This window comes from Erpetoichthys calabaricus, chromosome 13, assembly GCF_900747795.2.
Source record: "Erpetoichthys calabaricus chromosome 13, fErpCal1.3, whole genome shotgun sequence".
NCBI classification, from domain to species: domain Eukaryota; kingdom Metazoa; phylum Chordata; class Cladistia; order Polypteriformes; family Polypteridae; genus Erpetoichthys; species Erpetoichthys calabaricus.
Genome location: NC_041406.2, coordinates 82611832 through 82622462, shown reverse-complemented (window position 1 = coordinate 82622462; position 10631 = coordinate 82611832). Strand labels below are relative to the sequence as shown.

General features: G+C 39.8%; 1 long non-coding RNA gene across 1 annotated transcript; it reads left to right on the top strand.

Moving 5' to 3' along the window:
- Positions 1–7265: 7265 nt before the first annotated feature.
- Positions 7266–10425, top strand: LOC127530059 (uncharacterized). Its single transcript, XR_007936594.1, has 2 exons — positions 7266–7342; positions 9975–10425. It is a non-coding gene; the product is annotated as an uncharacterized LOC127530059 (long non-coding RNA).
- Positions 10426–10631: the final 206 nt, after the last annotated feature.

The following is a 10631-nucleotide window of genomic DNA, read 5'->3' as shown; positions in this document are numbered from 1 at the left end:
GACACTGCTGTCGTGGGCTGCATCAGGAGTGGGCAGGAGAAGGAGTATAGGAACCTAATCAAGGACTTTGTTAGATGGTGCAACTCAAACCACTTACACCTGAACACCAGCAAAACCAAGGAGCTGGTGGTGGATTTTAGGAGGCCCAGGCCCCTCATGGACCCCGTGATCATCAGAGGTGACTGTGTGCAGAGGGTGCAGACCTATAAATACCTGGGAGTGCAGCTGGATATTAAATTGGACTGGACTTCCAATACTGATGCTCTGTGTAAGAAAGGACAGAGCCGACTATACTTCCTTAGAAGGCTGGCGTCCTTCAACAACATAAGATGCTGCAGATGTTCTATCAGACAGTTGTGGCTAGCGCCCTCTTCTACGCGGTGGTGTGCTGGGGAGACAACATATAGAAGAGGGACGCCTCACGCCTGGACAAACTGGTGAGGAAGGCAGGCTCTATTGTAGGCACGGAACTGGACAGTTTGACATCTGTGGCAGAGCGACGGGCACTGAGCAGGCTCCTGTCAATCATGGAGAATCCACTGCATCCACTAAACAGTGTTATCTCCAGACAGAGGAGCAGCTTCAGCGAAAGACTGCTGTCAGTGTCCTGCTCCACTGACAGACTGAGGAGATCATTCCTCCCCCACACTATGCGACTCTTCAATTCCACCCAGCGGGGTAAACGTTAACATTATATAAAGTTATTGTCTGTCTGTATACCTGCATTGCTATCACTCTTTAATATTTTCTTTATCAGTATGCTGCTGCTGGAGTATGTGAATTTCCCCTTGGGATTAATAAAGTTTCTATCTATCTATCTATCTATCTATCTATCTATCTATCTATCTATCTATCTATCTATCTATCTATCTATCTATCTATCTATCTATCTATCTATCTATCTATCTATCTATCTATCTATCTATCTATCTATCATTGAATAAGCAGCTGAAAAAGAGGGATACAAGGAGGTCCAGATTTATTGAATCATTTCCAGAGCAAACAAATTGGATGACTAACAGACATGTCTAAAATTCATCAGCCAAATCAAAGGCCTTATGACTCACACACAAAGCATTTCAAAATATAAGCTGTCTCATGAAACATATTACCTTTCCATACTGAAAAATTCATATGAAAAGCCATCATTGATTTCATGGCTAACTAAACTGGGGTAAGGGGGAACCACTCCAAGCCACACACAAGTTCAGGGGATTTATTCTGATCTCTAATAGTACAGGTGTAGTTTAATAATATTTTACAACATCAGGACATCTGGGAGCTTGAGGCATCAGGTGATTTGTGGTTTCCTCATGAAGTCATTAGGGGTGTGATGTTAGCTTTAGTTAGGAAGAATGTGATGCCATCCACAGCATGCGGGAATATCAGGTGGCTATACATCCTCAGTTTCAGTTGGCTTTTGAGGACTCACCTGGTTCTGCTGAGAAAGAAGTTGATCCACATGACCTTTCCATTCTTCAGCAGCCCTAACGTGCCAGGTCCACTTTGAAAAGTCACAACTCTCAACATAAATCTTTCTCTCTCTGGCCCACAAATAATCTCAAGCAATTGTGGTTCCTGCTACAACAAAAAAAAAAAGGGAAGCAGGCCTCCATAAAACCCAGAAAATGCCAGACCTGCTGTTACCTTTAGGCCTGGGCCCACTGGATTAGCGTCATCCCAGGCCGCCTATGGTGAAAATCAAAGTTTCTGCTTGCTTTGCTTGCCAACCCCCGGGCGGGCGCTACACGCTAGCTACTTCGCAGTTCTACCGCTTGCATATGGGAAAGCGGATGTACAATTTAAACAGATTGTTATTTTCATGGGAATTGTTACATATGCATAATAGAACTAAGTATTTTACATTACACTTTTACTGTAAAACTCCAGTAAAAACAATATTTGAAATTAACTTTTCGTCAATATCGCATTGAATTTTGATTCCGTGTTTGGACTTACATCATGACAACACAACGTATAACTGCCCGTGAGTGACTATCGTTTCTTTCTCTCTAATACATAAACCGACTTTTTCGAATGTTTGTCCAAGTGATTTGTTAATTGTCATACTAAAAGCTATTCTAATGGGAAAGTGTAAATGTTTTATTACAAATGGCACATCAAGATGGTGTCTAATGTTATCCGCAGAAGGGTTACTACATTACCTTTTTTGTCGCCTTTTTTGTTAAAATTGTACATGTCAGAATTGTTCGACCAATTTTGAATACAACTAATCTTGACCTATTGCTTAGTCCATCACTCATACATAAATTATGCATTAACATTACAATACACCCTGCTTTCAACAGTAATTCGGCCGTGGAAGACCGGACGGTGTTAATTGTTGTGGATATTCCACGGGATATTGTAAGTTGATGTTTTCATCTTCCGCACCATCACCACCACCTGTTTCAGAATAGTCTATTGATATGCGTTTAACCAATTTGCCGTGTAACCGATTGACAATTTTCGCATTAATTAGTTTGACTTTTCTCTGTGCTAGGATTGCCCGTGTACTCATTTCTTCTGTTGATAACCCTTCGGGATGAAATTCTTCAATAAGATTTGTACATAATAAGTCTTCTTTTATTGGGAACTTAGTTAATTGTAAATGGTTTAGAGGAGGGCGGTATTTGAAAAAAATCTCTTGGCAATAGTCTTGTCTTGTCTCAAGATTTTCTTTTATAATAGAGAGAATTACTTTTTATAAAGATTCAATAAGGGAAAGGCAGAGAAAAAGGAGCAAAAAAGAGGTTTTAGCTTTAAAGCAAATAAATCCAGAGAGCTCAAACCATACACAGTTCCCTAAGCAAAGCAGCCATCAAAACCAAAAAATACAAAAGCAAATTACAAAATACACAAAAACAGGAATACAAACTAATGACCACAACGCCAGAGTGTGCTGATTCATCAGCATCTTTGGCTTAAACAGTTCTAGATCATGAATTTCTACAATGGATTTCGCAATCTTATACGTATGTGCCTCATAGTAGACTTCACACTGGGTTTCAGAGCATCTAAATGGGTGTATAAATGATGATGATAGTATAAAGGCCATTGCTGGAGATATTTTTTGTAGGGTGTGGAGCTTTGTGGCTTGTCAGCAAAAAAGTCATGTCTTTCCTAATTAATTGTCCATCCCTTTGAGTAGGGTCTATACAAATCTCTGTGATGTGGAGCTGAGCGAATGTATCTAACTTGGTTTGCCTTCAACAATGCAGTGAACTCTTGCACAATGAAATTTAGTCTATCATCACGAACAGGATTTCCTGTATCCCATAATGGCTAAAGAGATTTGACAGTAATTGAATGGTCTTGTTTGTGGTTGTGCAGCCCATTATGTGCAGAACAGGCCTCCATCTATTATTTCTCTTGCAGAAAACATTTCTGTCTTCCCTGTAATTGCTTAGGTACTCTGGATTTGAAATTCCCTCAACTACTTAGGACATCCTGCTACCTTAAGCTAATTCCTACCCTTGCAGTTGACCAGTCCTCAGTACTTGTACTCCCTTAAAGGTGCAGTTCTCACTTCCACTCTGTGCAAGTAAAAAGTGTAAAACACGGAGACAAACAATAAGGGGAAATGACAAAAGTAAAGGCAACACCAACGGAACTAATGGCACTAATGGAACACATTTCAAAATAAAGTTTGTCTTATATAATATATTAAAGAGATGTTGTGGAGCTTCACAAAATCCAAAAAGAACCATAGACAATCTGCTGCAAGTTACTCATTGTACAATTTACAAACAAGACACTGCCGACATTAGATTATGGTGCTTCTAATTAAAGAGCGATTGAAAATTGACAGTACCCAAGATTCTGGGGTGCTTTATATTTTGGTGAAATAAATGGATCAAATCATTTTGATTCAACCACTTCAGGCATACACCTAAAAATAATATGAATGGTATATAAGGGGCAAGCTGGAAAGCATCCTTTTTTTCCCTCATTCCAGCTCTAACTAGGCTACAATTACTCTTTGGTTGAGGCTGTCAGTCTACCTGTAGTTTTCCCATTTCATTTTCAAAAACAGAAATGCTACCTGACCCTTAAACTACAAAGATTAAATTGTTCCAATATAAGCGAATGTAGGTGTGAACATGACTATGTTGAGGTCTTGGCCCCTGTGATCCTATAACATATATGGTGGGCTCCAGAAATAAAGGAATGGATAGAATAAGTGATTTACTATTTTTTGTCATCTGTCTGTCTCTCTACACACAGCAATGTTATGGTTAAATATATAGAAAAAAAATTAGTAAATTCAGTAATAGTAGATTGGAAAGCAAATTGAACAGATGAGTCTTCAACGTTATTTTGAACATCATGACAGATGGAACCTCATGAATAGATACAGGAAAACAGCTCCAGAAATTAGACCCATAAAGTTGAATAAGTAGTTGGCGAGAATTGCAAAGCTTAGCTTTGAATTAGTGAAAAGATTAGCTTCAGAAGATTTATGCTGTACAGTATTACAGGTTTTTACAGAGAAGGCTGCATAAACATAGATATTTTGGAATGATGGTGTTGATAGATTTGAAAGGCAGTAGCCGAATTTTAAAAGATGATTTGATAACAGACAAGAATAGTGTGGATGTGGCAGAATTTGATTTAAGTCAATATTTTGGCAGGAGTGCTGTGAACCTATTATTTCCTGTTGGTAATTTATATTAGAAAACCACTAAAAAGAAAACTGCAGTACTCTAACCAAAGGAGTGATGAATAACTTCAGTAAGTGAAAAATGAGAATTGGATTGCACTTTAATAACGTTTTGTATATGACAAATGAACACCTGTTATGATAGAGATGTGAGAGGTAGATAAAACACAATGAAGTTTAGTTTTAATACTTTTGAGTTCTTTGCAGACATTCATATTACAAGGATCATAATTCATACATAATTTTCTTGGCATTGTGCACGTGTGTCTTGAATCTATATTTCTGTTGTATACAGAAACATTTCTGTTCTGATATTGTGTAGATCACTATGATGCAGCAGATGTATAAATCTTCATTACCCATATTTGTTTTGTAAGAGGAAGCCCTTAGTATAAGCAATACATACTGGCAGACAGTCAAATATGCTGGAAATCTGTTGAAAATTTTAAGTAGAATGCAAAATTATCTTTAATATTGACATAATTTCTTTACCAGTGGTGCAGATGAAAATGAGAGAGAGAGAGAGAGGCAGAGAGGTTGGGAGTCTGCACAGATACAGCATGTTGCCGCACCTAACACACGACAAACCACCTTAGGGTCCCAAATTAGGACCCGAGCACAGCCGTGCAATCTGTGACAATGGAGGTTAGTAAATTGAGTAATGCTGCTGGTTAGGAAAACTCTTAAATTTACGTAATGAAAAAAGTGTCTTTGACAGAGTTATTAAAAAGATACTGGAGAAACTTCTATAATTCGCTAGCATTAGAGGCAAGGGTCCCTGTTCAAGGTCTCAAATAGTGGAGGTAACTGCAAGATGTTGTGGCAGTTAGGTAGTATTTGTTATAATGACAGTCCAAAACCCCATTATTGGGTAAAACAATTACAGAAATTATCTGGCTAAAGAAAGGCGCCTTCTGTTCAGGTTTAGTAGAAAGACTCCCAGGTTGACTAGGAGATACCAGAGTACCAAATAAGGTGCCAGCCACAACCCTGGCCAACACAAAGATCAGTGTCTGGGTGACGTTTTCAAAAAGTGTCACAAGTGCACCAAGGCTATTCATATCAAATACTAGGAGAAGTTCAAATGAGGCTATCATTCAAGATGTGTAAATAGCAATTTGAAGAACCTCTAACATCACTAAACATGCTATCTTTCTTGGAGACAAAATGCCTAATTTCCACGGCTAAGGCTGCTGAGTCCAAGATACCAGTGGTTTGTGCATATATCGATTTTATTGTGCCCAGACTAAAAGAAAAAATCTATCTAAATTGCACTTTGTTTAAATGAAAAAGTTTTCAATAAATAGTATACAGGTACATAGATCAGACACTAAAAAATCATCCCCTCTAACAACTCTCAGTCTCTCTTTTTTCTGGGAAAAAGAGAGAAATGTCTTTAATCTTTTTCCTCCACGAGACTCAAAACCTTCCAATTTCTGTGTTTCCAACTTTAACTTTCCAACTTCACCAAGAGACCACCTCTCTCTTTTGTTTTTTTTTCAACCCCCCTCCAGAAATGCACATCCAGATTTTACCCTGTTGGCCAGTTTCACGTGAACAGATTAAAAAGTCATGTCATTTCCATCTGCATGCCTCATTAGATTATTAAACTAAGGCTTCTAGCACATGGATGTCCATTCGCTTAGATACACACTACATGCTGTAAACTCACCAAGCACAACATTCCACTGAATACCTTCCTCAATCTCCATGTCAAACGTCATACAAGACAGCTGTCCATAGTTCATTAAAACAAAGCAGTGACACAGCTGACACTACTCCCAACTTGAGGACCCTTTGCCTAATCTGCCATTCCCACTCTGCTTGATGTTCTCGTGATACATACAAAGCAGATGCTTGCACCTTCATAAGTACAACTCGAAATAAACCCAGTAAGTAAATAACAAAAAAAAAAAATCAGTTTCTGATTGTATTCATCATTTATCTAATACTGTGGTCACAGCTTGAAATGAAAACACTTAAAGGGCTTGACTAGTGAAACGAGCCTTCATATACCCTTCCCTATGCTTCCATTCAACTGTACTCCTTTTTCTCAACCTGTAAATGGACCTGGATTCTGAAAAGTTGCATTGAGGCATATCAACATGCCACTTGTGGACTGAAATATAGGGTGGTCTCTCTCCATCTCTATTTCTCTCTTAAAATCATTGAGCTCTTCAGCAGGATCCATTCTACCTCCAGTGTTTTTCAATGGAGATTGCATGGCTATTGATTTAATGCACCTTTTAACAATTGGTGTGGCCGACACATCTGAACTCCATATTTTTGGGAGGTATCCACATACTTTTGGCCATATAGTGTACTTCTTGGCTGATCTGGGAGCATCTTGAATTTCTCTGGAGCAGGGGTCCCTAACTCTGGTCCTGGAGAGCCCCAGTGGCTGCAGGTTTTCATTCTAACCCTTGTCTTAATTAGTGACCTGTTTTTGCTGCTAATTAACTCCTTTTCATTTCATTTTAATTGACTTGTTTTTTAGGATTTGTTCCCCCAAGTTTTCCCTACTGAATGCAGATTAACGTCATACCCAGGACAGAGCAATTCTAGGTTTAGGGCCTTGCTCAAGGGCCCAATGGAGTAGAGTCCAGAGCCGGCCTTAGGGCGAAGCGAACGAAGCGACCGCTTCAGGCCCACAGCTGGAGGGGGCCCACTGCGCCCAAGGTTTTTTTTCCTGTGATGCGATGCTGCTGCAGAGGGCCCAATGGAGCAACAGACTCCTTCACTCCAACCTCTATTACTAATTTTTTTATATATATAATTCACGGGCAACATATTCCATCACCTAATTACTCCACGTGGACATCTCCACTCGGCACTCCATCTGTGCCTCTGTCCTCAGTAGGCGGCCACTTACGCTTCAGTCAGGGCCGCTCCGCTGCACTGCATTCTCGACAGAGCATAAAAGGGGCCCTTCTCTTCATAAAGCCATCACTTTCCTTCATATCAATATATTTCCATTTTGTTAGAAAGAACGTCTTGTAGATAGTAGTTAGGCCTTGCGGAATTTCCACAGTTTGAAATTATTGTATTCTAATTGTCTTCAGTTCCACCGCCAAAGAAATATAAATCAGTTGCTCAAAAACGTAAAGAAAAAGCAGTGAAAGATGAATTCTTCGCTACCCAAAAAGGCGCTTTGCAACGCTTCCTAATGAAAACGGCTAGCTCTAGCAGCAGCAGCAGCAATAGCACCAGGACTGAACTTCCATTAGTCAAAGATACCGCAATGCCGTCCAGGCCCCATCAAACCTGTATCCGACTCCGAGGAGTCAGAAGCCAATGATGTTAAGCATGACATGGACATGGGTTTTTCGTCAGGTTCAGCAACGTTGCCAGCCGTTTCGGTTTCTAACCAGAAAGATGAAGATCACGACGAGGCTGATAATGATTTCGATTCCTTCAGTTGGGGAGATCCAGGTTTGTGGGGTGCAGCAATCACCGACAAGGAACGTGTCTTCCTAGTCCAAAAGGGGCCCTTTCGCGAAACCAGGATTCAATATCCGACGAATGATGATGGGTGCCATTTTTCTGATTCTTTTTATTCCCGAAAATTACCAAATGGGGAATTTGTTGACAGGCCCTGGCTTGTTTACTCAAAGAACAAAAATGCAGTTTTTTGTTTCTGCTGCAAGTTATTCTCGGATATCCAGATCAAATTGACTACTGATGGTTGCGGTGATTGGAGAAATTTGTCCCGAGACGTGTGCAGTCACGAAATATCTGCCAACCATATACGTGCCTTTAAGGATTGGTTGGAACTTCAAAATCGCTTGAAGGCAGGATGTACCATTGATAAGCGTGCACAAGAACTTCTGCTAAGAGAAATTGAGCATTGGCGCAATGTATTAACAAGAATTATTGCTATTATTCACTTTTTGGGTGAAAGAAACCTGGTGTTTCGAGGTTCTAGCGATCGTATGTTTGCCCAGCATAATGGCAATTTTCTTGGGTTAGTGGAATTGTTAGCCAAATTTGATCCGTGCATGCAAGAGCATGTCCGAAGGATTACAGACAATGAAATCCACGATCATTATCTGGGCAAAAATGTGCAAAATGAAATAATTCAGTTGATGGGTAATGCTACGTTAGAGAAAATAATTTCCCATATTCATAAGGCCAAGAATTTCTCAATCATTCTTGACTGCACTCCTGATATAAGCCATGAAGAGCAGTTGACGATGATAATAAGGATCGTTCATATTGATGGCTCCTCAGTGGAAGTTCGAGAATATTTTGTAGGGTACATAGCCGTTGATGATAGCACTGGCTCCAATCTCACAGACCAATGCCTACGGATGCTCTCGGAGTTGAAATTGGACCTAGGTAACTGTAGGGGACAGGGATATGATAACGGTTCCAATATGAAAGGCAAACACAGTGGCGTTCAAAAACGAATACTGGATAAAAATCCACGAGCATTCTACATCCCATGCGGTTGTCATAGCCTTAATTTGCTTGTTGGAGACATGGCTAAATCGTCACCAACTGCCATGTCGCTTTTTGGAACGTTACATCAGATCTGTTTGCTGTTTAGTGCTTCTACAGTACGCTGGCAGATTCTGGAGCAGCACATCAATAATTTCACTCTGAAGCGCATTTGTGACACTAGATGGGAATGCAGGATTGAGAGTGTTAAAGCTGTCAGAGTCCAAATAGGCTCTGTGTATGACGCGCTGGTAGATGTTTCTGAAGATTCTAAAGATCCTAAGGCTAGAACTGAAGCCGCTGCATTAGCCAAGCAGATGAAAAATTTTCCATTTCTTGTTTCCTTAGCGATTTGGTACGACATTCTTTGACAGATCAATGTAGCCAGCAAAATTTAGCAAAATGAAAATATGCAGTATGATGTTGCTCTCAAATGCATCAACAGTGTCTCTGACTATTTGGGTTCGTACAGAGAAAATGGACTAGAATTAGCAGAAGCTACAGCCAGAGAGCTCGCTAATGAATTGGAGATGCCTTCCAAGGATGGCGCATTTCCTGCAGTAACCAGATTACGCAGGAGATGAACAAAGCGCCATTTCTATTATGAAGTCCGGGATGAGTTAATAACTGATCCAAAGGAAAAGTTTCGCACAGAATTCTTTCTTGTCCTTCTGGATCAAGCAATTATGTCCATGAATGAGAGGTTTGATCAAATGAAACAGCATTTCGACAATTTTGGATTTCTGCACAATTATCAGTTAATATCATCCATGGATGATAATACCTTGATGAAATACTCTATGGACTTGAAAATTGCATTAACTGACTCGAAGAATAATGAATCAGACATTGATCCACATGCACTATGCAGTGAAATTCGCATGTTTGCCAATTTAGTTGCTAGCAACTCAACGGCCATGCAAGAACTGGAATATCTGTATGAGAAGGAGTTAGCAACTGCCATGCCTAATGTTGCTGTGGCTCTCAGAACAGCATTGACTGTGCCTATAACAGTATCTTCGGCGGAGAGGAGTTTTTCAAAACTCAAGCTTATCAAACATTACTTGCGAAGCTCCATGAGCTACGAACGTCTGAATAGTCTGGCATTGATTTCAGTTGAGCAAGAGATAGTCGAATCTCTTGATTATTCTGAACTTATTCATGAATTTACCAGTGCCAAGGTTCGAAAAGTGTCTTTTGTGTGAAATAGATTTCAATATCTGCTGGTAAGTTATTTTATACGGAAATCTGAATATCTCGAAAGTATGAAAACAAGCTTTAAAACCGAATAAAAATGTAAAAACAAAATAATGTGGATCTCAGCTTCATAAAATAAAAAAAATATATAAAAAATATAAAAAGCAAAAAAAGGAAGTGCTTGGCCTAGCTATTTACCTCCACGTGCTGCCTGGTGGAAACAGCAAAAGCTGGCTAAAATGTAGCTTTATCTGTTAATGTATCGTCACTAAAGACATTTATGCGGGCCCACTCCGACCTCCATCACTCATACCCTTCACTCAGGGCCTTG